A 20,484-nucleotide genomic window follows, 5' to 3' on the forward strand; every position below is an offset into this window, starting at 1 on the left:
TGTGATGGGGACTTCACCACCTCCCTGGGCAGCCTGTTCTAATCCCTGACCACACTTGCAGCAAAGAAATTCTTCTTCATCTCCAACCTAAACCTCCTCTGGCACAATTTCAGGCCATTTCCTCTCCTTCTATCACTAGGGAGAAGAGCCCAGCCTCCACCTCACTCCAACCTCCCTTCAGGGAGTTGTAGAGAACAGTAAAGTCTCCCCTTAGCCTCCTCCTCTCCAGGTTGAAAAACCCTAGTTGCCTCAGCCACACTGCCTAAGTCTTACTCTCTAGACCCTTCCACAAAACACATGCTTGCTTTGTGCTGGAAACTACTACCTGAAGTCAGAGGAGAGGCTCTTGCACCCCACCAGCCAACCAACCATTCTGGCAGAGGGTTTAATAGACCAGATTCAATTTGCAGCCACCTGCAGCAGTGAAATTCACCACAGGAGAGGTGCACTTGAAGGGAAGATAAGGCCTCACCTTCAGAAGACATCCCTTTACCACCCTCCAGGATAGTTTGACATGCACAGAATTTATTTATGAGGGTAGGAAGGGTCTGGTCATGGTACCTATGAGGAGCTTCCATGGCTACCTGCAGCCCTGGAACTAAGGGAGAGAAAAGTCAAGCTCTGCTGTTCAATTTAACAGCAAATGGGACAAAGGGAAGCCATAGAATGAGTTCAGGGGGAAAAGATCTCCCAGGTGATTGAGTCCAGCCATCAGCCTAAGACTACCATGGCCATTAAACCATGTCCTGAAGTGCCATAGCCACACATGGAGGAGTAAGCACAGTGATCACACACAGAATCACCAAGGTTGGAAGAGACTTCAAAGATCATCAAGTCCAACCTGTCACCACCACCCTCATGGCTAAACCATAGCACCAAGTGCCACATCCAATCCCCTCTTGAACACCTCCAGGGATGGTGACTCCACCACCTCCCTGGGCAGCCCATTCCCTCTTAGAGCATCACAGTTATTTTGCTTCACAACGAGTACAAAAGGTGGTGGTGGGGATCTCCATTATGCTGTGGGATGCAGGAGGCACTCAACAGGGCCATCAAAGGGCAGTTGTTTTGGTTTGGGTTTTTAAGCAAAGGCCAAAGCTCCTCCAGCAGACACATCCAAGTTACCAGGCACCCTGGTGGGCCTGGTGCAAGCCCCACTCTCCACTGATCAGAAAAAAACATCCTTTCCTTCTTCAAAGTCAGCTCCTTCTCTGCTGCTTCACTCACACCATCCTCTCCCAAGCACCCCAAAATAGCTTTCCCTTCCTTGGAGAAGCTACCTGCACAACACAAGGCAGGCACCCACATGCCAAGACAGGTCACCCTCCTCATTTAGCTAGAAAGTCTCATTTAAAGCACAAATTAGCATCAAACCCTACAAAGAGCTCTGAACTTACCTTCCAATCCTTGCCCCTTGCTCCAAAAAGGCAGCCTACAGCAAACCAGGCAGGAAAGAGAGGGGAAACTATAACCCCCTAGAACCTTCTGATACAGAAACCTTTCCACTCTGTAAAGGACACAGAGCAGACTGGAGACAACTCAGCTGCTCACCCTTAGGGTTAAAAAGCTGCTGAAGGGCTGCCATGGGGCAACTTCATCACCTGGAACAAGGAGCACCTGTTAGAAGAGGGAACTATGGCAAGCAGGGAGGCAAGCTTGAAAGGAGCAACACAGCATCAAGCACTTCTTGGGCTTAAGCCTCTCTTTTTTGACTCTCCTGGGGAAGGAGGAAGGAAGATTTGGCTTCATAGACTAGCAGTATTTAAAGATGAGGTCTCCCCTGAGCATCCTCTTCTCCAGGCTAAGCAACCCCAGCTCCCTCAGCCTCTCCTCACAGGGCTGTGCTCCAGACCCCTCCCCAGCTTTGTTGCCCTTCTCTGGACACCTTCCAGCATCTCAACATCTTTCCTAAACTGAGGAGCCCAGAACTGGACACAGGACTCAAGGTGTGGCCTAACCAGTGCTGAGTACAGGGCAGAATGCCCTCCCTGCTCCTGCTGGCCACACTCTTCCTGATGCAGGCCAGGATGCCACTGGCCTTCTTGACCACCTGGGCACACTGCTGGCTCATGTTCAGCCTACCATCAACCAGCACCCCCAGGTCCCTCTCTGCCTGGCTGCTCTCAGCCACTCTGCCCCCAGCCTGTAGCACTGCCTGGGATTGTTGTGGCCAATGTGCAGAACCTGGCACCTGGATGTGTTCAATCTCCTGCCCTTGGACTCTGCCCATCTGTCCAGCCTGGCAAGGTCCCTCTGCAGAGCTCTTCTACCCTCTAACAGATGAACTCCTGCCCCAAGCTTGGTTTCATCTGCAAACTTACTGATGATGGACTCAATGCCTTCATCCAGATCATCAACAAAGATACTAAAGAGCATGGGGGCCAGCACCATAGCATCCATGTTGTATATTAAGAGTTGCTCTGAGCTTGCTGGGTGGAGGTGCACATCTGAATCAGACTCACAGGAGAGATTCCTCATCTTGGACATGAAATCTACCTGAAATGACCAACTTTCTTCTAAAGAGAGCAAAGAAAACCCTAAGTAGCTTTCTACATAGTTTCTCTGAGGGCTTAGAGCTTGAGGGAGTGGAAATAGAAGGAAATGCTTTAGGTATAAAAATAATCAGAGAATCAATCAGGTTGGAAAAGACCTCAGAGATCATCAGGTCCAACCTGTTACCTAATTATCACAGAAGGGAGGTTGGAGGAAAAGAAGGTGGCACCTTTATGACTCCACAAACCTCCTCTCACAGAGGATGACTGACAGTGAAAGAAAATGATCCTGGCAATCAAAAAGAGAATTTCCTCTCAGCTAGGTGGTGAGCAGAGAGAGAGGACACTGAGGCAAAGCAGCAAGAAGGGTGAGCCCAGGAGCTGCTCTTGGATTTCACCTGCAGCCAGCCTTCTGCTTGTGCTCAGGGCTCTGTGCAGTGCTTGGCTGTCCCAGCCTTGGAGGGGAGGATGACAATGATCTCAGTAATGAATGTGCCCAGCCTGATGCTGTAATTCTGCCTCCTGTCATTAATACAGTAAATAACTAGACAGGGAGCCCGCTCCCAGGGTAAAGAGAAAGGCTGTGCCAAGCCCCAGCCATATGTAAGTTGCTGTTTGTTTCTCAGCAGCTCACGGTGCAGAGAATGTTTCCTTTGTTTTGCCTTTCATTATGTTTGTAAGATCTCCATTTCCATGGCAGGTGGCCATGTCCCCATCCCCTCCCCCCTTTCCCCTGGCTCCCCCAAGAGCTCCCTGCAGCCAGAGCAGCGAGCCCAGCGCTGGTGGATACCGGGCAGGGAGGAGGGAAAGCTGGGTTTGAAACAGGACAAATTCCTCCACACCTCCCAGCTCTTTTGCCAGAATTCAGTGCTCAGCACACAGGAGGAGGCTGCTCCTCTCCCTAGCAGATTACAGCCAGTGAATGAAGTGTTGTGAGGAGTGAGGAGCTGGTGGTGTGCCAAGAGGGCTTGGGGGCACCCAGGCAGCGTCACACCACGAGGGCTCTGGAGCTGGTGACACTCAAGAGTGAGGCTACACAAAGGCAACAGCCTGAGGAACTACTCCTGGATCCTATTAGGATTTGATGTGCTGGTTCTTGTGCTCTTTAAAACCGACCTTCAAAAGGACAAAGTGAGGAGGAGGAGGGGTGATGCTGCTTTGGGGCTTTCAAGAGGAGAAATGCAGGTCCCAGGTGGACTTTTCTGGGAGGAGGAGTAAAGAAGGAGCAAATTTAACATCACAGAACCACACAACTCATTGCATCTTGGAACTGTAAAACCACAGACTTATAAAATCATAGAATCCCAGGAGCATGGAATGGGAGGAGTTACATCAAAAGGGCCAAAGAAGCTGCTTGGGGTCATCTGAGGAGCAAAAGAGTTTTCCTTTGAGCATTTGGTGCTGGGTTTGGGTTTTGGTTTTCTTTTTGGTCTGATAACATATGCCAAATATGTGGGAAGGAAAACATTTCACAGCAAAGCTGTAAAAGCCCCCAGCTGCTTAGTTCTGTACCTGTCACACCAATATATATTAAAAGAGAAAGAGAAGGACTATTTTTCACTTGGAGAAAAGAAACCACTTTTTACTTCCTGAAGAGGAATTCTTTTTGAGCAAGGAGAAGAATTCTTTTTCCTTGGTAATTGGGCTAAAGACAACAGCTTTCATTTCCTGGGGAGGAATTCATTGTGAGCCTTCTTCATTTGGAATGGAATGGAATGGAATGGAATGGAATGGAATGGAATGGAATGGAATGGAATGGAATGGAATGAACCAGGGTGGAAGAGACCTTTGAGATCGTCCAGTCCAACCTATCACCCAGCACCATCTAATCAACTAAACCATGGCACCAAGCACCCCATCAAGTCTCCTCCTAAACACCCCCAGTGATAGCTACTCTACCACCTCCCTGGGCAGCACATTCCAATGGCCAATCTCTCTCTCTCTCTGAAGAACTTCTTCCTAACATCCAATCTGATCCCACCCTGGCACAGCTTGAGACTGTGTCCTCTTGTTCTGGTGCTGGCTGCCTGGCAGAAGAGACCAACCCCCACCTGGATACAACCTCCCTTCAGATAGTTGTAGAGAGCAAAAAGGTCTCCCTGAGCCTCCTCTTCTCCAGGCTAAGCAACCCCAGCTCCCTCAGCCTCTCCTCACAGGGCTGTGCTCCAGACTCCTCCCCAGCTTTGTTGCCCTATTTGTTCTTAAAAAGAAACTCCCTCAGTCCTGCATCAGTTCAAAGCCTCAGCAGCAAGGTACCTATCACATCCCATGGGCTAGCCTTAGAGAATCATGAGGAATGAAAGCCCTTGAGGATCCTCAAGTCCAACCATCAACTCAACACCACCATGCCCACTAAACCATGTCCCCAAGTGGCATTATCTTCGAGATCTGATCTATAATATCTCATAAATCTTCTCTGTATTATCTTTCAATGCCAGTGCCTTATCCTTATGCTTCTTTGGCTCACTGAACAGGAGGGCTCTGCTGCATCTGGTTCAGCTGGCCCCATGCACCCTCGAGCAGCAGAAGCCCCCAAACTCACATGCAAAGTCAACACCCTCTCAGTGTTGCCACCAGCAAACTCCAGCAGGTGAAACTGGATCCTTGCACAGCCAGACCCCCCCACATCTCCCCCTCCCAGCCCAGCAGTCAGTACTTTGACTCCCTAAACCAGACCCCTTTCCCTCCCTCCCTGGTATTCTGGCACATCAAAGCAAACCCAGCATTGCTTCCTTTCACTCTGGGTTATAACCAGACCTAAGGTGTGGAAGGAATTCATTATGTCTAATTAAACATTAAATCCTCTCTTGCCTGTGCTCACTGTATTTCTCTTCCTGAATCAGACTTTGCAGCTCAAAGCCTCTGTCACCTCCTGCCTCTGTCACCTGTTTGGGGCATCATTTCCTTACTTCTCTTTGGCTTTGGCATCCAGCTCTGTCATTTGGTCTCCACGGTGCCAGCTGCAGAGCTCCAGCCCGGCTCCCACCCCCACTCCCTCTGCTCCATGCTGCTGCTGCTGCTCACTGCTGACCACCTTTGCTTCAGCACCTCTCCCTAGCTACTCAGTGTCACTCCAACCCCCCCTCAAGCCAGCAAGGGCCTCCCTCTCCTCCTGAACTCCCTCTCTCCAGCCCAATCATTGCTAGAGCAGCTCTGTGAAGCTTTTCAAGCACAGTTCCTCCCAGTACACCGCCTCTGCTGCACAACTGACCTTCATGAAGTGCATTAGGAGTGTGAGCTGCTCCTTCCAAACATAGACAACGATTTTTTTGAGGGGAAGAGGAGAAAAGAAGGTACAAAGGAACCACTTTTCCTTTAAGCAGGTCTCCAGGCCACCACCACTGCTGCACAAGTGACCTTCATGAAGCACACTGTGAGTGTGAGCTCAAAAAACACAGACAGCAATTATCTGTGAGGAAGAAGAGAAAAGAAGGTGCAAGGGAACCACTTTTCCTTTGAGCAGGTCTCCAGGACACCACCACTGCTGCACAAGTGACCTTCATGAAGCACATTGTGAGTGTGAGCTGTCCCTCAAGAAACACAGACAGCAATTTGCTGTGAGGAAGAAGAGAAAAGAAGGTGCAAAGGAACCACCTTTCCTTTGAGCAGGTCTCCACACACTGATGCTGAATAAATAAATAGAGGAGTCACCAGGTTATTTTGCAGCAGGTGGAATATCTGCCAAGCAGATCACAAGAAGTTCACCATGTCTTTCATTCAGCTACAACTCAGCTCTGGACTGAGACTGTCAAGGTCATCTCACTGTTTCTCTGTCCCACAAAAGCCATCACCAGGTTTTGTGATGAGATCTGGTGGAGATTTCTGGCCTCACACCAATATTGTCACCGTGGTCCACCCAGACCAGACTCAGAACATCAGCATTTAAAAGGATGAAGCTGGAGCACCTGAGGGCACAGCCTGTTAGTGACACAGTGCTGCTATGGAGGTCTCACAGGATTATCCCTGGAAGTTTTGGTACAGTCTATGGCAAAGGAAAGTCATCAGCAGCCAGTGAGAAACCTGCCCCTTAACTGCAAGAGCTGTTATGAACCTTGGCATGTTAATATCTTGTTGGAAGAAAGGTAGCTGCTCTGATCCTGGAGTTCCATCTGTCACCTCCTCTGTCAAGACCTCATTAACATGCAAGTGAGATGTCACCCCAGCCACAGCTCCTGAGACATTTCTCTGTCCAAGCCCACTAAAGGAAATGAGGCAGCAGAGAAGGAAAGGGAACATCTCTGAGCACACAGGTAGCAGGATCAAAGTCGTCCTGCAGGCACGACGCACGCCTCGGCACCACGACCCTTCTGACCTCAGCCTAGCCACCTGTGACTGAATCCTCTCAGCTGTGTGCTTCAAGGAAAACACTCTGCCAAGATCATCACACAGCCCATGGAAAAGCATCACTCCAATATCTCCTCCACTCAGTTAACAGCCACGTCCTACGGAACTACATCCCTAGCTCGCTGCAAGACATCCACCAACTCCAGCCACTAAGAAGTAAAGTTACCTGGGTATCCATCTTGAATGCTCTTACAGTCAGCTGTTTGCAATTATTCCAGCTAAACCATTCAAAAGGTGCTTTGAACTTGGTTAAGGTCCTTGGTGCCACTGCACAGCCAGCGAGGAGGCTACGCTCTCACCCGGCCACAGCACCATCAATAATTGACTCTGGGAGCCCAGCACTTGCTCCTATGGCACCTGCATACATTTTAGTGGCTGCTTTTCCCAGATAAGAACTAGAAACTGTATCTTCCTTCAGATAACACTGAGCTTTGGTGAGCCTGTGTAAGCATGAGGTGTTGATGACCAACTGCCACACGAAGTGGGTGCCTCTGTGGTGCTGCTTCGCAAGGGTCCCCAGCCCCGAGCCAGCCCAGAGCCTGGCCCGTGCCAGTGCTGCAGGCAGGCTGGTGGGTGCTGCTCCACAAGCAGGATGTGAGAGGCTGGAGGAGCTGAGTGGAGCTGGAAGCTGGGAGGTTAATAATGTATATTCCCTGGGTTATAGGATCCCCCTTCCCAGGCTGAGGCTAAGACATGCTTAAAAATTAAAAGTGCAGATATCCTACAAAGGAGGAACAGATGCTAAGACTCCACATGAATCTTTAATGTGCTTTCAGCTCACACACTCCGTGTTACCAACTCCCCTGCCTTGCTGCTGCCTCCAGGGTCTCCCCACCCCGCTGTGCCCTGTGCCAGGATACAGGTGGGACAGAGCAGACAGTGTCCCAGAAGAGTGTTGGAATGAAGGAGCACTCAGCTCTCACATTCACATATTTGTGTTCTGCTCTTTTGCCTTCCACAGGGTCCTGATGTGGTGTAACCAGAGCTGAGGGCAGGCAGCTCCTACCTCTGCTGGCATCCTCAGCACAGTGGCCTCACCCTTGCTCCCACACACCTTAGGTGATGAAAATTAGACCTCAAGCTTCAAGAAACTTCTACAGCTGCCCAGGTGAAGAGAGAAGATGCCAAACTCCTGCAGGTTCATCAAGCAGTTCATTCCCCACTTCATTCACATAGTGTGCATATTGATGTAGGGGTGTCTGAGCCCAGCCAAAGCAGCAGAGGGCAAAGCTCAGCAGGATGAAGAGCCATGAGAACTCAGATGGGGAAATTGAGCAGCAGTGAAGGCCCACAGACTGACTTCTACAGCTTCTGTGTGCCCTTGTGCCACAGGAAATGCTGAAAAACATTGCAAAGCTGCTTGAGTTGGACCTTGAGGAACCTGCCAGGAAAGGGAGAGGAAAATCATAAACCATAGAACCAGAGAATCCCAAACTGGTTTGGGTCGGAAGGGACCTTTCAAGCTCATCCAGTCCAACCCCCTGCACTTAGCAGGGACGTCTGCAACTACAGCAGGTTGCTCACAGCCCCAGGCAACTTGCCTTGGAATGGTTCCAGGGATGGGGCATCCACCACCTCTCTGGGCAACCTGGACCAGGCTCTCCCCACCCTCAGTGTCAAACATTTCTTCCTTCTCTCCAGTCTCAAGCTCTCTCCTTCAGTTTCAAACCATCCCCCCTGTCCTGTCACAACAAGCCCTGCTCAGAAGTCTGTCCCCAGCTTTCTGCTCAGCCCCTTCAAGCACTGAAAGGCCACCAGAAGGTCTCCTTGGAGCCTTCTCTTCTTCAGGCTGAACAACCCCAACTCTCTCAGCCTGATCTCACAGCAGAGGGCTTCCAGCCCTTCTCTCATTGCTGGCACCTCTCCAACAGGTCCATGTCCCTGCTGTGCTGAGGACTCCAGAGGTGGCCCCAGCACTGCAGGTAGGGTCTCAGCAGAGAGACAGAGTCCCCTTCCTGCCCCTGCTGCTGGGGGTCAGCCCATGTTAATTGTGGCCTTCCAGTATCTGAAAGGGGCCTACAAGAAGGCTGGGGAGGGACTGCTCAGGATCTCAGGGAGTGATAGGACTAGGGGGAATGGAATGAAGCTGCAGGTGGGGAGATTCAGGCTGGAGGCGAGGAGGAAGTTCTTCCCCATGAGAGTGGTGAAGCCCTGGAATGGGTTGTCCAGGGAGGTGGTTGAGGCCCCAGCCCTGGAGGTGTTTAAGCCCAGGCTGGATGAGGCTGTGGCCAGGCTGATCTAGTGTGGGGTGTCCCTGCCCATGGCAGGGGGGTTGGAACTAGCTGATCCTTGTGGTCCCTTCCAACCCTGACTGATACTATGCTGAAGCTGGCTGCAGAGGGGGGAGCACTGCTCTGCATTCCCAGCTCACAACAGAGCTGGAAGTTCTTTTCTAGAGGCACTTCGTGGAGACATCTCACCCAGGAAATCATTTGAACATGCTCCTGGCTCTTCCCTGGCCATTCTGCAAGCACAGCACTGGGGGTTGCTGCCTTCACTGCAGCAGGAATACTTGAGCAGTTGGAAGTGGCTTCATGCCTCAGTACCTTTGTTTAGAGAGATCACCTTTAGTGATTATTTATTGCAGGAGTTCAGATTCCTGCCTCCCTGCGACATGATGAATGACTTTTAAGTAACATAATATCTGGTTTCCTCCTCTTTCACACACCCATTTCATTGCCAGCTGTCTTCAGTGACCAGGGCTGAGAGGATTGTTTGCAGTCCAAAAAAAGGCAAAGAGAAATTCTTTACCATGTGCCCAGGCTCCTCTTGTTCATATTTAATGGAATTCTTGCTTGGGTTAAAGTGGTTATCAATTATTCACCCCTGGGCTCAGCCATTCCAACCATCCCAAGGAAGAAAGAGGTCTGCTCTGTTTCACAGGCCATAATACTTGCCTTTCCCTTTCTCCTCTCTTCCCCCCCATCACAGCAAGTTAGCCATGGATTGTATGGGGCTCTAGCTGTTGTTTAAAGGAGAGGGCAGGCTGATGCAGACTGCAGTGGGGGTGCTGTGGCAGAAGGCAGCAAGGGGCAGCTCCATCAGCTTAGCACCTGACTCACAGAACCATGAAAGCTGGCAAAGACCTCTGATCCTTGCTCTGTCCAGCATTAGCCTGTGTGCAGCAAATGCTTCCTGGGCAACTTCACACCTGAGGCTTGTGGCCCAGCAGAGAACCTGCCCCCAGGTGTCACACAGCCTGATCCACCCGCTTTCTGTGCTGACACAAACACCTTAGGTGGGCTCAGCCTCCAAGAGGTGGTTTGGTGATGACTGAAACAAAACATGGTTTGGTTGATCAGATGGTGTTGGGTGATAGGTTGGACTGGATGATCTCAAAGGTCTCTTCCAGCCTGGTTACTACTCTCCTCTCCCCTCTCCTTTCCCCTCTCCTCTCCCCTCTCTCTTCTCTCCTCTCTCCCCTCTCCTCTCTCCTCTCTCTTCTCTCCTCTCTCTTCCCTTCCCTTCCCTTCCCTTCCCCTCCCCTCCTTTCCCTTCCCCTCCTCTCCCTTCCCAGGAGAGGCTTGAGCAGAATGGGAATGATGAATCCATTTATTAGGACTTAAGAAATCAATCTGTCATTTCCCCATCTGAGGGCTGATAAGGTGGGGCAGGCTTTGTGACACCCGGGGGCAGGTTCTCTGCTTGGCCACAAGCCTCAGGTGTGAACTTAGCCAGAAAACACTTGCTGCACACAGGATAGTGCTGGAGAAAGCAAGTATCACGGAACCACAGAGTTGTTCTGGTTGGGAAAGACCTTTAAGATCACTGAGTCCATCCATTCTCCAGCTCCACCAAGTCTGGTGCTAAACCATGTCCCTCAGCACCACATCTCTGCTGCTTTTAAACCCCTCCAGGGATGGGGATTCAACTGCCTCCCTGGGGAGCCTGTGCCAGAGGCTGAGGAGTGTATCAAGCCCCTAGAAGCCAGCCTGCTTTCCAGGATCCACCCCACTTTACCTCATCTCAGCCTTTCCCTAGTGTGTACTCTGTCCCACAATACCCTCAGAGCTTCAGCCCCACACCTGCAAATGTGACCAGCCAGACTTTCACCTCCTTGCACTGACTCTTCAGACACCACTCCTCCTGCAGTGCCCAAATGCTAACAGAGGGCTACTGAAAAATCCCAAACAGAGAGAGATGGTTTCTAGGGGCCTGGAAAGCTGCAAGGAATCTCTTTGGCTCTCACTTCTCACACAGGTCACTCAGTCTGTGCCTATAATATTAGGAGTGTGCTGGCTAACTGGCCACAAGCTACACAAAAGCCTTTTCTCTCCAAGTTCAGTCAAAAGGACAACAGCATATGACAGACCCCTTGTATCTTTAGGCATTTTAGGCTGTGACAGCAGGGCCCTCCTGCAGAGCAGGAGAACAGGGGAGGGGGTGTTCTGCTGCCAGGCAAAGCTAACAAAAATACCTAATGAGGAGGAGAAGAGCTGAGAGGCTCAGGCATGTAGCTGGGTCTAAAGTAGCCTCTGCATGCTGAATGTGGCCATGAAAAATTCATCCCAGAGAGGCTATCAGATGTAGCAGCAAGGCACTGCCTGGGCCAAAGGAAGTGCTGGCTTTGGGGACTGGTTTTACTGGGGTTCAAAATAGCCAGGGGAGAAATGGAGCCTTCCCCCCAACACCCCCCACTTTGTGAGGAGAGGAGGGGGAGAGAGAGCAGGGGGAAGAGGGGGAGAGAGAGAGAGCAGGGGGAAGAGGGGGAGAGAGAGAGAGCAGGGGGAAGAGGGGGAGAGAGAGAGAGCAGGGGGAAGAGGGGGAGAGAGAGAGAGCAGGGGGAAGAGGGGGAGAGAGAGAGAGCAGGGGGAAGAGGGGGAGAGAGAGCAGGGGGAAGAGGGGGAGAGAGAGAGAGCAGGGGGAAGAGGGGGAGAGAGAGAGAGCAGGGGGAAGAGGGGGAGAGAGAGAGAGCAGGGGGAAGAGGGGGAGAGAGAGAGAGCAGGGGGAAGAGGGGGAGAGAGAGAGAGCAGGGGGAAGAGGGGGAGAGAGAGAGAGCAGGGGGAAGAGGGGGAGAGAGAGAGAGCAGGGGGAAGAGGGGGAGAGAGAGAGAGCAGGGGGAAGAGGGGGAGAGAGAGAGAGCAGGGGGAAGAGGGGGAGAGAGAGAGAGCAGGGGGAAGAGGGGGAGAGAGAGAGAGCAGGGGGAAGAGGGGGAGAGAGAGAAGGGGGAAGAGGGGGAGAGAGAGAAGGGGGAAGAGGGGGAGAGAGAGAAGGGGGAAGAGGGGGAGAGAGAGCAGGGGGAAGAGGGGGAGAGAATTCTGCCCTACAGCCACTGTCATTGGCTTGTCCCCTACAAGCTTCTGGTCTGACTTTTCCCTTCCCTTCTCCAGTACTTGTTTCTCTCCCTGCTAAACTCCAACCCTCTCACCACTTTCTCATCTGTAACTGTTTCACACCACCCTGAGCTACTGCCCCTTCAATCTCTCATCACTGACCACACTAAATCCACAGAGGAGCAGGCTGGGGTGGTTTGAGGAGCTCTGTGCCACATGGCTACATCTCTGGAGAAGAACACAGTGAGCTGGGAAAGCTCTGCCCTGGGCTGGGAGAGGAGGGACTGAACCTGCAGCAGCTCGAGGTTCTGCACAGCAGAACAGACAGCAAAGTGCTCAGCCAGATGTTACTCTGTGCTGCAAGTGAAGAAGCTTCAGAAGGAGTTTTGGAGGCAGTTAGAAGCCAGACATAACTGACTCCTGGTCTGGAGTGGATGCCTCTACACAGGCTGAGGAAAGCAGTTAGAAAGGTGCAGTGACTGTGTAAACATTGGGAAATCCTTGGTTCTTTTTCTCCAGGACAATCCTAGCCTACAGGCTTGCTGACATGTCATTTCCATGATTAAATAGCTGTTAATTAAAGGCACAATGTGCAATTACTACATGCAAGCTGTTGGAGCTCTCAGGAAGGCCAGAGCTCCTGCTGGTCCAAACAGAAGGGTACTTGTCTTGGATTCTTCAAACACCCATTTGGTGAAGGAATGGTTTGGTGCCCAGTTGGATTCTGTCTCACATCACCTTAGAGAAGTGCTGCAGCTTATTTGCCTGACCTTCAAGCAAAGCTGGAGAGGGAGCAATGCAAATGTATTGAAGGAAATGTCCTTTGAAAGAACTTCACCTCACACTGGAACAGGTTGCCCAGGGATGCTGTGGATGCCCCCTCCCTGGAGGTGTTCAAGGCCAGGTTGGATGAGGCCTTGAGCAATCTGTTCCAGTGGGAGGTGTCCCTGCCTGTGGCAGGGCAGGGTTGGAATGAGATGATTTTTGAGGTCTCTTCCAGCCTAAACCATTCTATGAAGCTTGCATCTGAAAAAGCCCAACATTTAATCAAAAGGCAGCTGTAAATGAGGAGGCTTGGAGCCATGAAATCATGATCTTTAAGCCAAGGAGGAGTAGGGCTGCATCAGTACCTCTGGCAAAGCTGGAGATCCAGTTAAAACTGACTTTATCTTGCTGACTCACTGCATGGCACCAGGAAAGAGATCAGAACAGGAGAGGAGAGGAGAGAACAGGAGAGGAGAGGAGAGAACAGGAGAGGAGAGGAGAGAACAGGAGAGGAGAGGAGAGAACAGGAGAGGAGAGGAGAGAACAGGAGAGGAGAGGAGAGAACAGGAGAGGAGAGGAGAGAACAGGAGAGGAGAGGAGAGAACAGGAGAGGAGAGGAGAAAACAGGAGAGGAGAGGAGAGAACAGGACAGGAGAGAACAGGACAGGAGAGAACAGGACAGGAGAGAACAGGACAGGAGAGAACAGGACAGGAGAGGATAGGATAGGATTAACCAGGTTGGAAAAGACCTTTGAGATCATCAAGTCCAACCTATCACCCAACACCATCTCATCAACTAAACCATGGCACAAAGAATGATTACAAACTCTTGTGTGGCTACTAGAGTAAGGATGGTGAGCCTGGCTCCTGCAGCAGCATGGACTGGAATGCTCCTTCCCAAGGAAAAGTCAGTCCATTGATAATATTTAGAGCAACCTGAACATGTGTAACAGGATGCTTTGACTGGAACAGGCTGCCCAGGGAGGTGGTGGAGTCACCACCCCTGGAGGTGTTCAAGAAATGTGTGGACATGGCACTTAAGGACATGGTTTAATGGCTGTGGTGGTCTTAGGTTGAAGGCTGGACTCAATGATCTTTAGAGTCTCTTCCAACCAAAACAATCCTATGATTGGAAGAAGTTCTTGCCCATGAGGGTGGTGAGAGACTGGCACAGGTTGCCCAGGGAGGTGGTGGAAGCCTCAGCCCTGGAGGTTTTTAAGGCCAGGCTGGATGTGGCTGTGAGCAACCTGCTGTAGTGTGAGGTGTCCCTGCCCATGGCAGGGGGGTTGGAACTGGCTGATCCCTTCCAACCCTAACAATTCTGTATTATGTTACACTGCTCTCCTTGACTGTCTTTGATTTTTGTAGGAAATGTTTTGTCCTATGTGGCAATGGAATGAAGCTGGAGGTGGGGAGATTCAGGCTGGAGGTGAGGAGGAAGTTCTTCCCCATGAGAGTGGGGAAGCCCTGGAATGGGTTGTCTAGGGAGGTGGTTGAGGCCCCAGCCCTGGAGGTGTTTAAGACCAGGCTGGATGAGGCTCTGACCAGGCTGATCTAGTGTGGGGTGTCCCTGCCCATGGCAGGGGGGTTGGAACTACATGATCCTTGTGGTCCCTTCCAGGCCTGACTGATACTATGATACTAATTAATTCCTTCTTTATTCAGGGGTGTCTTTACAGGAGAGCACCACCAATTCTATGATTCTATCTTCATTTCTAAGCTCTGAATCAAGCTTCCAGCAGTTAACTCACCCCTTGCTGAGGTGCACAGAGGCACAGGATCTCAGAAAGTTGGGGGTTGAAAGGCATCTCTAGAGATCATCTACTCCAACCCCCATGCCAAAGCAGGATCACCTAGGGCAGGTTGGTACCTTCTGAATCAAGCTTCCACTCAGGCTTTGTAGGAGAACTTTCAGGAGTTTCTTCTGCTTGCATGCTCAGTGACTGTAAATCTATTTAAAACTGTCTGGACCAGCGAGTATGAAGCCATCACAGGCAGTCTGAGCTTATTAAAGAGCTGTTCATCACCACCTTCTGCTTCCACTCTGATTTGCAGCATCGGAAAGTGTGTGCAAGGGAAAAGCTTCAGCAGGTGCATGATCAGGTCAGGGTCTAATTAAGGAACGTGTCATCCTGCAACAGGCAAGTTTGAAACAAGGCAGAGCTCCAGGCAGCAAAAAAGATGTAAAGGAAGGTGGAAGGGGGGGTATGGGGGGTTAGAAAAAAAAGGCAAAGCAAAGCCTGGAAACAAAAACTGTTGTTTCATTAAACTTTAAATACTATTTGACTCTGTCAGCCCGATGTATATGAGCTATCTGCATTAAATGGTGTTTAATTTAACTCTAGAACTATAGGGCCCAATTAAAAATAATGAGGCCTGTCTCCAACTGTCAGGCTCAATTAGAGATAATGGGAACTGATAGCTCCTGGAATAGATTCATTTTTGCCTGATAGACGAACTGGGGCAGGGGTCTTGGCAGGGGTCAGTGGAATAGACCTGGCAACAAAACGTGGGTCAGTCAAGCTTAAGGAGTCTTAAGGAACCCAGTTATTAAATAAGGAAGTAGGAAGGAAATCAAATCCAAAAGCACATGAATAACCCCAACCAGATTGAGGGGTTTTTTTCCACCACCACCCCCTCCTCTCTCTCTGCTGTTCCACACCCCTGTATCGCCACTCGGCTGAGCACGAAGCTGCCCCTTGCTAAAGCCACAAAATACAGGGGGGCTTAAAAGCTTGCACCTGTTTTCACAAGGGGGAAAAAGAAGTGGCCAAAACAAGTGGTCAGTTTCATAGTCCAGGGGGTTTTCAGTGCAGCAGGATTGGTATTTTGCTTAGGTGACACCCCAATGTCAAAATGGCTGAGCTTTGGTTTTACCCTACGGGTTAGGAAGAAATCCAGCAAAGAAAAGGGCTGGGTTTACCCCAAGGTTACAAATACATCCAGAGGAGAGGAGCTTGGGTTTCACTTGAATGCTTTGATTTCACCTAAATGTTATGAAGAAATCCAGGGGAGAGGAGCTTTGAGTTCACCTAAATGTTGTAAAGAAATCCAGGGGAGAGGAGCTTTGATTTCACCTAAATGCTACAAAGAAATCTAGGAAAGAAAAGTTCTAATTTCACCTAAATGCTACAAATAAATCCAGGGGAGAGGAGCTTTGATTTCACCTAAATGTTCTAAACAAATCCAGGGGAGAGGAGCTTTGATTTCACCTAAATGTTCTAAACAAATCCAGGGGAGAGGAGCTTTGATTTCACCTAAATGCTACAAACAAATCCAGGGGAGAGGAGCTTTGATTTCACCTAAATCCTACAAATAAATCCAGGGGAGAGGAGCTTTGATTTCACCTAAATGCTACAAACAAATCCAGGGGAGAGGAGCTTTGATTTCACCTAAATGCTACAAACAAATCCAGGGAAGCAAAGCTTCGATTTCACCAAAGTGTTCCAAACTAATCCAGGGATGAGAATTGGAAACTCTTCAGAAACCTGTCCTGATAGCCTTACCCAGGACCCTCCCCAGCCAGCCTCAGCAAAACTTGCAGGAAGAAGCTGCCAGCTAAGCACTTTCCCAGAGGCAGCTGCCGAAAGTCAAGGGAGAAAGGAAAGCGCTCGTCCTCGGGGAGCCGCGCACGGGGCGCTGTGCCGCCTGACGACTTTCAGGCCCCAGACAGGAGCTGTCATTTGAGATGAGTAATTAATCTTGAACCCAGAGGGAGATGTGGAGCCCTGGTGCCCAGGATGACAGCCCCGGGGCCTGTCAGCAGCGCTCGGGCCCCTGCCCGGGCTGGGGAACCTCTCCCCAGGCAAAGCTTGCCCGCGCATCTATTGTCGGCAGCGGCGACTCTGAGGTTGGCGTTGGGCACTGGTGCCTTGGCTGCCCCTTTTGTGTCTCTCTGGAGACCCTTGTTTCATCTAATGATATCTCTCTCAATGCCTAACGAGGCTGGGGCAAGGCGCCGCCCGGGGCGGCTCATCCGCTGCTCCCCGCCCTGCCCCCTGCGCACGGCCAGGCCTGCGAGGTCCTGCTCTGCCTGTCAGAGGTCTTCTCACCCACCTCTGAGGGAAGAGACAAGAGTTGAGGGGTTCCAACATCTGCCCACTGGGACTTCTGATGAAAGGACATTGAGACACTTGAAGGTGTCCAGAGAAGGGCAACGAGGCTGGGGAGAGGCCTCGAGCACAGCCCTGGGAGGAGAGGCTGAGGGAGCTGGGGTTGCTTAGCCTGGAGAAGAGGAGGCTCAGGGAGACCTGATTGCACCTGGAGACATGGTGGTCACCAGTTGGATTCAGTGATCTTAGAGAGCTTTTCCAACCCAAATGCAAAAGAATCATAGAATCAATAAAGTTGGAAAAGACCTCAAAGATCACCAAGTCCAACCTGTCACCCAACACCTCATGACTAAACCATGGCTCCAAGTGCCACATCCAATCCCCTCTTGAACACCTCCAGGGATGGGGACTCCACCACCTCCCTGGGCAGCACATTCCAATGGCCAATCTCTCTTGCTGGGAAGAATTTCTTCCTAACATCCAGCCTGAACCTCCCCTGGCACAGCTTGAGACTGTGTCCTCTTGTTCTGGTGCTAGGTGCCTGGGAGAAGAGACCAACCCCCTCCTGGCTGCAACCTCCCTTCACGGAGTTGGAGAGAGCAAGAAGGTCTCCCCTGGGCCTCCTCTTCTCCAGGGTGAGCAACCCCAGCTCCCTCAGCCTCTCCTCACAGGGCTGTGCTCCAGACCCCTCCCCAGTTTTGTTGCCCTTCTCTGGACACCTCCAAGTGTCTCAATGTCCTTCTTGAGGCCATTCCCTCTTGTTCCACCACTAGCTTCTGTTCTCTCTCAAATACTATCAACACTAGCTACCAGTTATGTATCAAATGCATGCAAGATCATTTTACCTGTGGCTGCTTTTGCCTCCTTCATAACACCAGAGATCCTTTTGGCTTCACCAGCCAGGACCAGAGCCTTGGTTTCTTTTCAGCTTCACAATGAAGTCAGCTCTCTGTAGCTTGAAGGTGGAATCCTCCTTAAAAGGGCTCAGCCTGCCTATGTTGCCTTTCTTCAGCAGGTGCATCCCCTCCAATGGATTTCCAACACTCCACAGAAGATCCTTAAATTGGAGTAAGAAGGGAGATGCTGTCATCACTGAAATCTGGAGACTCTACCCCCCTTAGAATAATCAGACACTTTGAAGGGAACTCCAAAGCCAAAGCCACTCAGCAGGCAGCTGATGATTTCCCCCTTGGCCCCATCTTAAAGCAAAACCCCAGCCCAGAACCTTCTGGAAGGAAGAGAAGGAGCCACATAATTCATCCTGAAGACACCACCAGAGGATGGTTTGTTTTTTTCCCTGTTGGGTGGTTCTGACCAGGTTCTGCTGGAGCACATCACAGCACCGGGGCACTCCCCATCAGGCTGTTGGGTCTCCTACACACTGTAGAAGCTGGCACACAATTTCATTGCTTTTTTTTTTCCCTCTCCTCTTGTGATGGTAACCCAGGAAACAAATCTATGATGACACTGGTACATGCATTGGTGAACTTCGTGGCCTCCTAGGTCACTGGACAAATCTCTCCAAACTGAACTGTTGACAGTTCTTTGCAGGGTTCCCCACAGGAAACCCAAGGTTAATTGCCCATTCTTTCAAACCATGCAAATGCTTTTGAAAATGTTAGTTTTAAGTCCCAGAGCCTAAATAAAACCCCCACCACCCAACAACTCTGATGAAGCAGCTGGTCTGTAACTCTGGTGTCTTCTAATTACTGAAATGAAGACATTTTTCTGGGGGGGGGGACAGGGAAGGTGCAGAAATGGTTTAATTAGATTCCTGTGCTAAGCATGAAACAACACCCCTCTCTCACTGGTGATGTTTAGAGCAGAGATGCTGAGGGAGCAGGATACCTGCTCCAGAAAGCTGTTCAGAACAGCACTGACTGCTTCTTGAGGATGGCCTGATGAAGGGAAAGGATCTGAACTTGCCAGTCTCAGATCCTCAGGAAAACACCTCCAGGCTTCTCTTCATCCATGGGGATAGGTTCACTGGCTTCCCAGGAATTCTCACAGGGTTGGTTTCTGCAGGCCACTTCCACCTGTAAAGTTCTAGTTATGGAAACACACACCAGGAATCCCAGAAAGCTCTCTGGAATGACTGGCAGGAAGATTGGCTGCTAGCCCTTCTGCCCTCTATCTGACCAACATCTGCTCCTAACTTGGTGTCATCTGCAAACTTGCTGATGACTGACTCGACCCCCTCATCCAGATCATCAATGAAGATGTTAAAGAGCACAGGGCCCAGCACTGATCCCTGGGGGATGCCACTTGTGCCTGGCTGCCAGCTGGCTGTGGCACCATTCACCACCACTCTCTGGGCTCAGCCTCCAGCCAGTTCCTAACCCAGCTCAGAGTGCTGCTGTCCAAGCCAGGGGCTGACAGCTTGACCAGGAGTTTGCTGTGGGGAATGGTGTCAAAGGCCTTGCTGAAGTCCAGGTGGACCACATCCACAGCCTGCCCCACATCCACCAGGCAGTCACCTGATCATAGAAGGAGATCAGGTTGGAGAGGCAGGACCTGCCCCTCCTAAATCCATGTTGGCTGGACATTACTACAGGCAAAACCCAGGTGAGGCCTGCCCATGGTTCTGTGGTGCTCTTCAGCTGTAAATAAACCACAGGCAATAATCAAAGCTGAGGATCTTTGCCTGCAGCATGGTCAGAGACTGAAAGGCCAAATGACAAAGGAGATTGTGGATGATATCCAGCAGCACCTTGATTTTCTTCTCTGTTTGCACTAAATACTCAAAGTATAGATTTTTCTTCCCAAAACGCAAAATCCAAGCACCAAAACTGTGCTGGCAGAATGCAGTTCTAACTCCACTGACTAAATTCAGGACATGAAAAGAAAGCAAGGGGACTCTAAGCTTTCATTCCAACCTTTTAGACCTACACCTTTGAAGAAGGGGATCATAGAGGCACAGAATGGTCTGGGTTGGAAGGCACCTCTGAAAGGTCATCCAGTCCAACCCCCTCTGCAGTCAGCAGGGACATCCTCAACTAGATCAGGTTGCCCACAGCCCTGGTGAGCCTCACCTTGAATATCTCCAGGGATGGGGCCTCCCTGGGGCCTCAACCACCTCCCTGGGCAACCTGTGCTGGTAAATTACCTCCTGCACCCTAATTATCACACATGGCATGATTACCAGCAGAGAGAAGGGGTCAACAATGCCATTTCAGCTTCAGTCCCAATTTTCCCTCATTTCTACTATATTGTATCAGGCACTGAACCCCTGAAAGTAAGCATTTAGCTGGAGGCCAAGTGAACAGACACCACAACTACATGTCTCAGAGATCACTTTCTCATTAATGCACTCCTGAGGGTTAAAATCCTGCTAACAGCCTGTGATAAGAGCAATTAGGTTGGACATGTGGTGGAAAACACTGCAGCCAACCAGAGTTCTCTTGGCACAGCACTTCCTTCATGATATTGTACTGAACAACCATTGCTCTGCACAATTACACTATCTACAAACCACCTTCCCCCCCCACCCCAGAACAGACACCTACCAAGACTAAAAAGTCTTATAGTCCACTCACAAAGCTAAAACTGAGCTACCCT

At 50.7% G+C, this 20,484-nt stretch overlaps 1 protein-coding gene across 10 annotated transcripts in view; it reads right to left on the bottom strand.

Annotated features, from left to right (window-relative positions):
* MYO1H (myosin IH) overlaps positions 1–20,484 on the bottom strand; it is a 71,361-nt gene that overhangs the window by 46,264 nt on the left and 4,613 nt on the right. For 5 of the 10 annotated variants that reach the window (XM_068163323.1, XM_068163325.1, XM_068163328.1 and 2 more), the window contains 2 exons: positions 17,772–17,983; positions 7,891–8,217 (listed from right to left, as the gene is read on the bottom strand). The gene's annotated coding sequence lies outside the window, so the exon portion shown is untranslated. Of the gene's footprint in view, positions 1–1,397; positions 1,487–7,890; positions 8,218–17,771; positions 17,984–18,774; positions 19,135–20,484 lie in introns of those variants that run through there. The other 5 variants (XM_068163324.1, XM_068163321.1, XM_068163322.1 and 2 more) reach the window with 4 other exon arrangements.

This window comes from Melanerpes formicivorus, unplaced genomic scaffold (genome assembly GCF_026170545.1).
Source record: "Melanerpes formicivorus ecotype bairdi unplaced genomic scaffold, bMelFor1.0.p_v2 SCAF_72, whole genome shotgun sequence".
NCBI classification, from domain to species: Eukaryota; Metazoa; Chordata; class Aves; order Piciformes; family Picidae; genus Melanerpes; species Melanerpes formicivorus.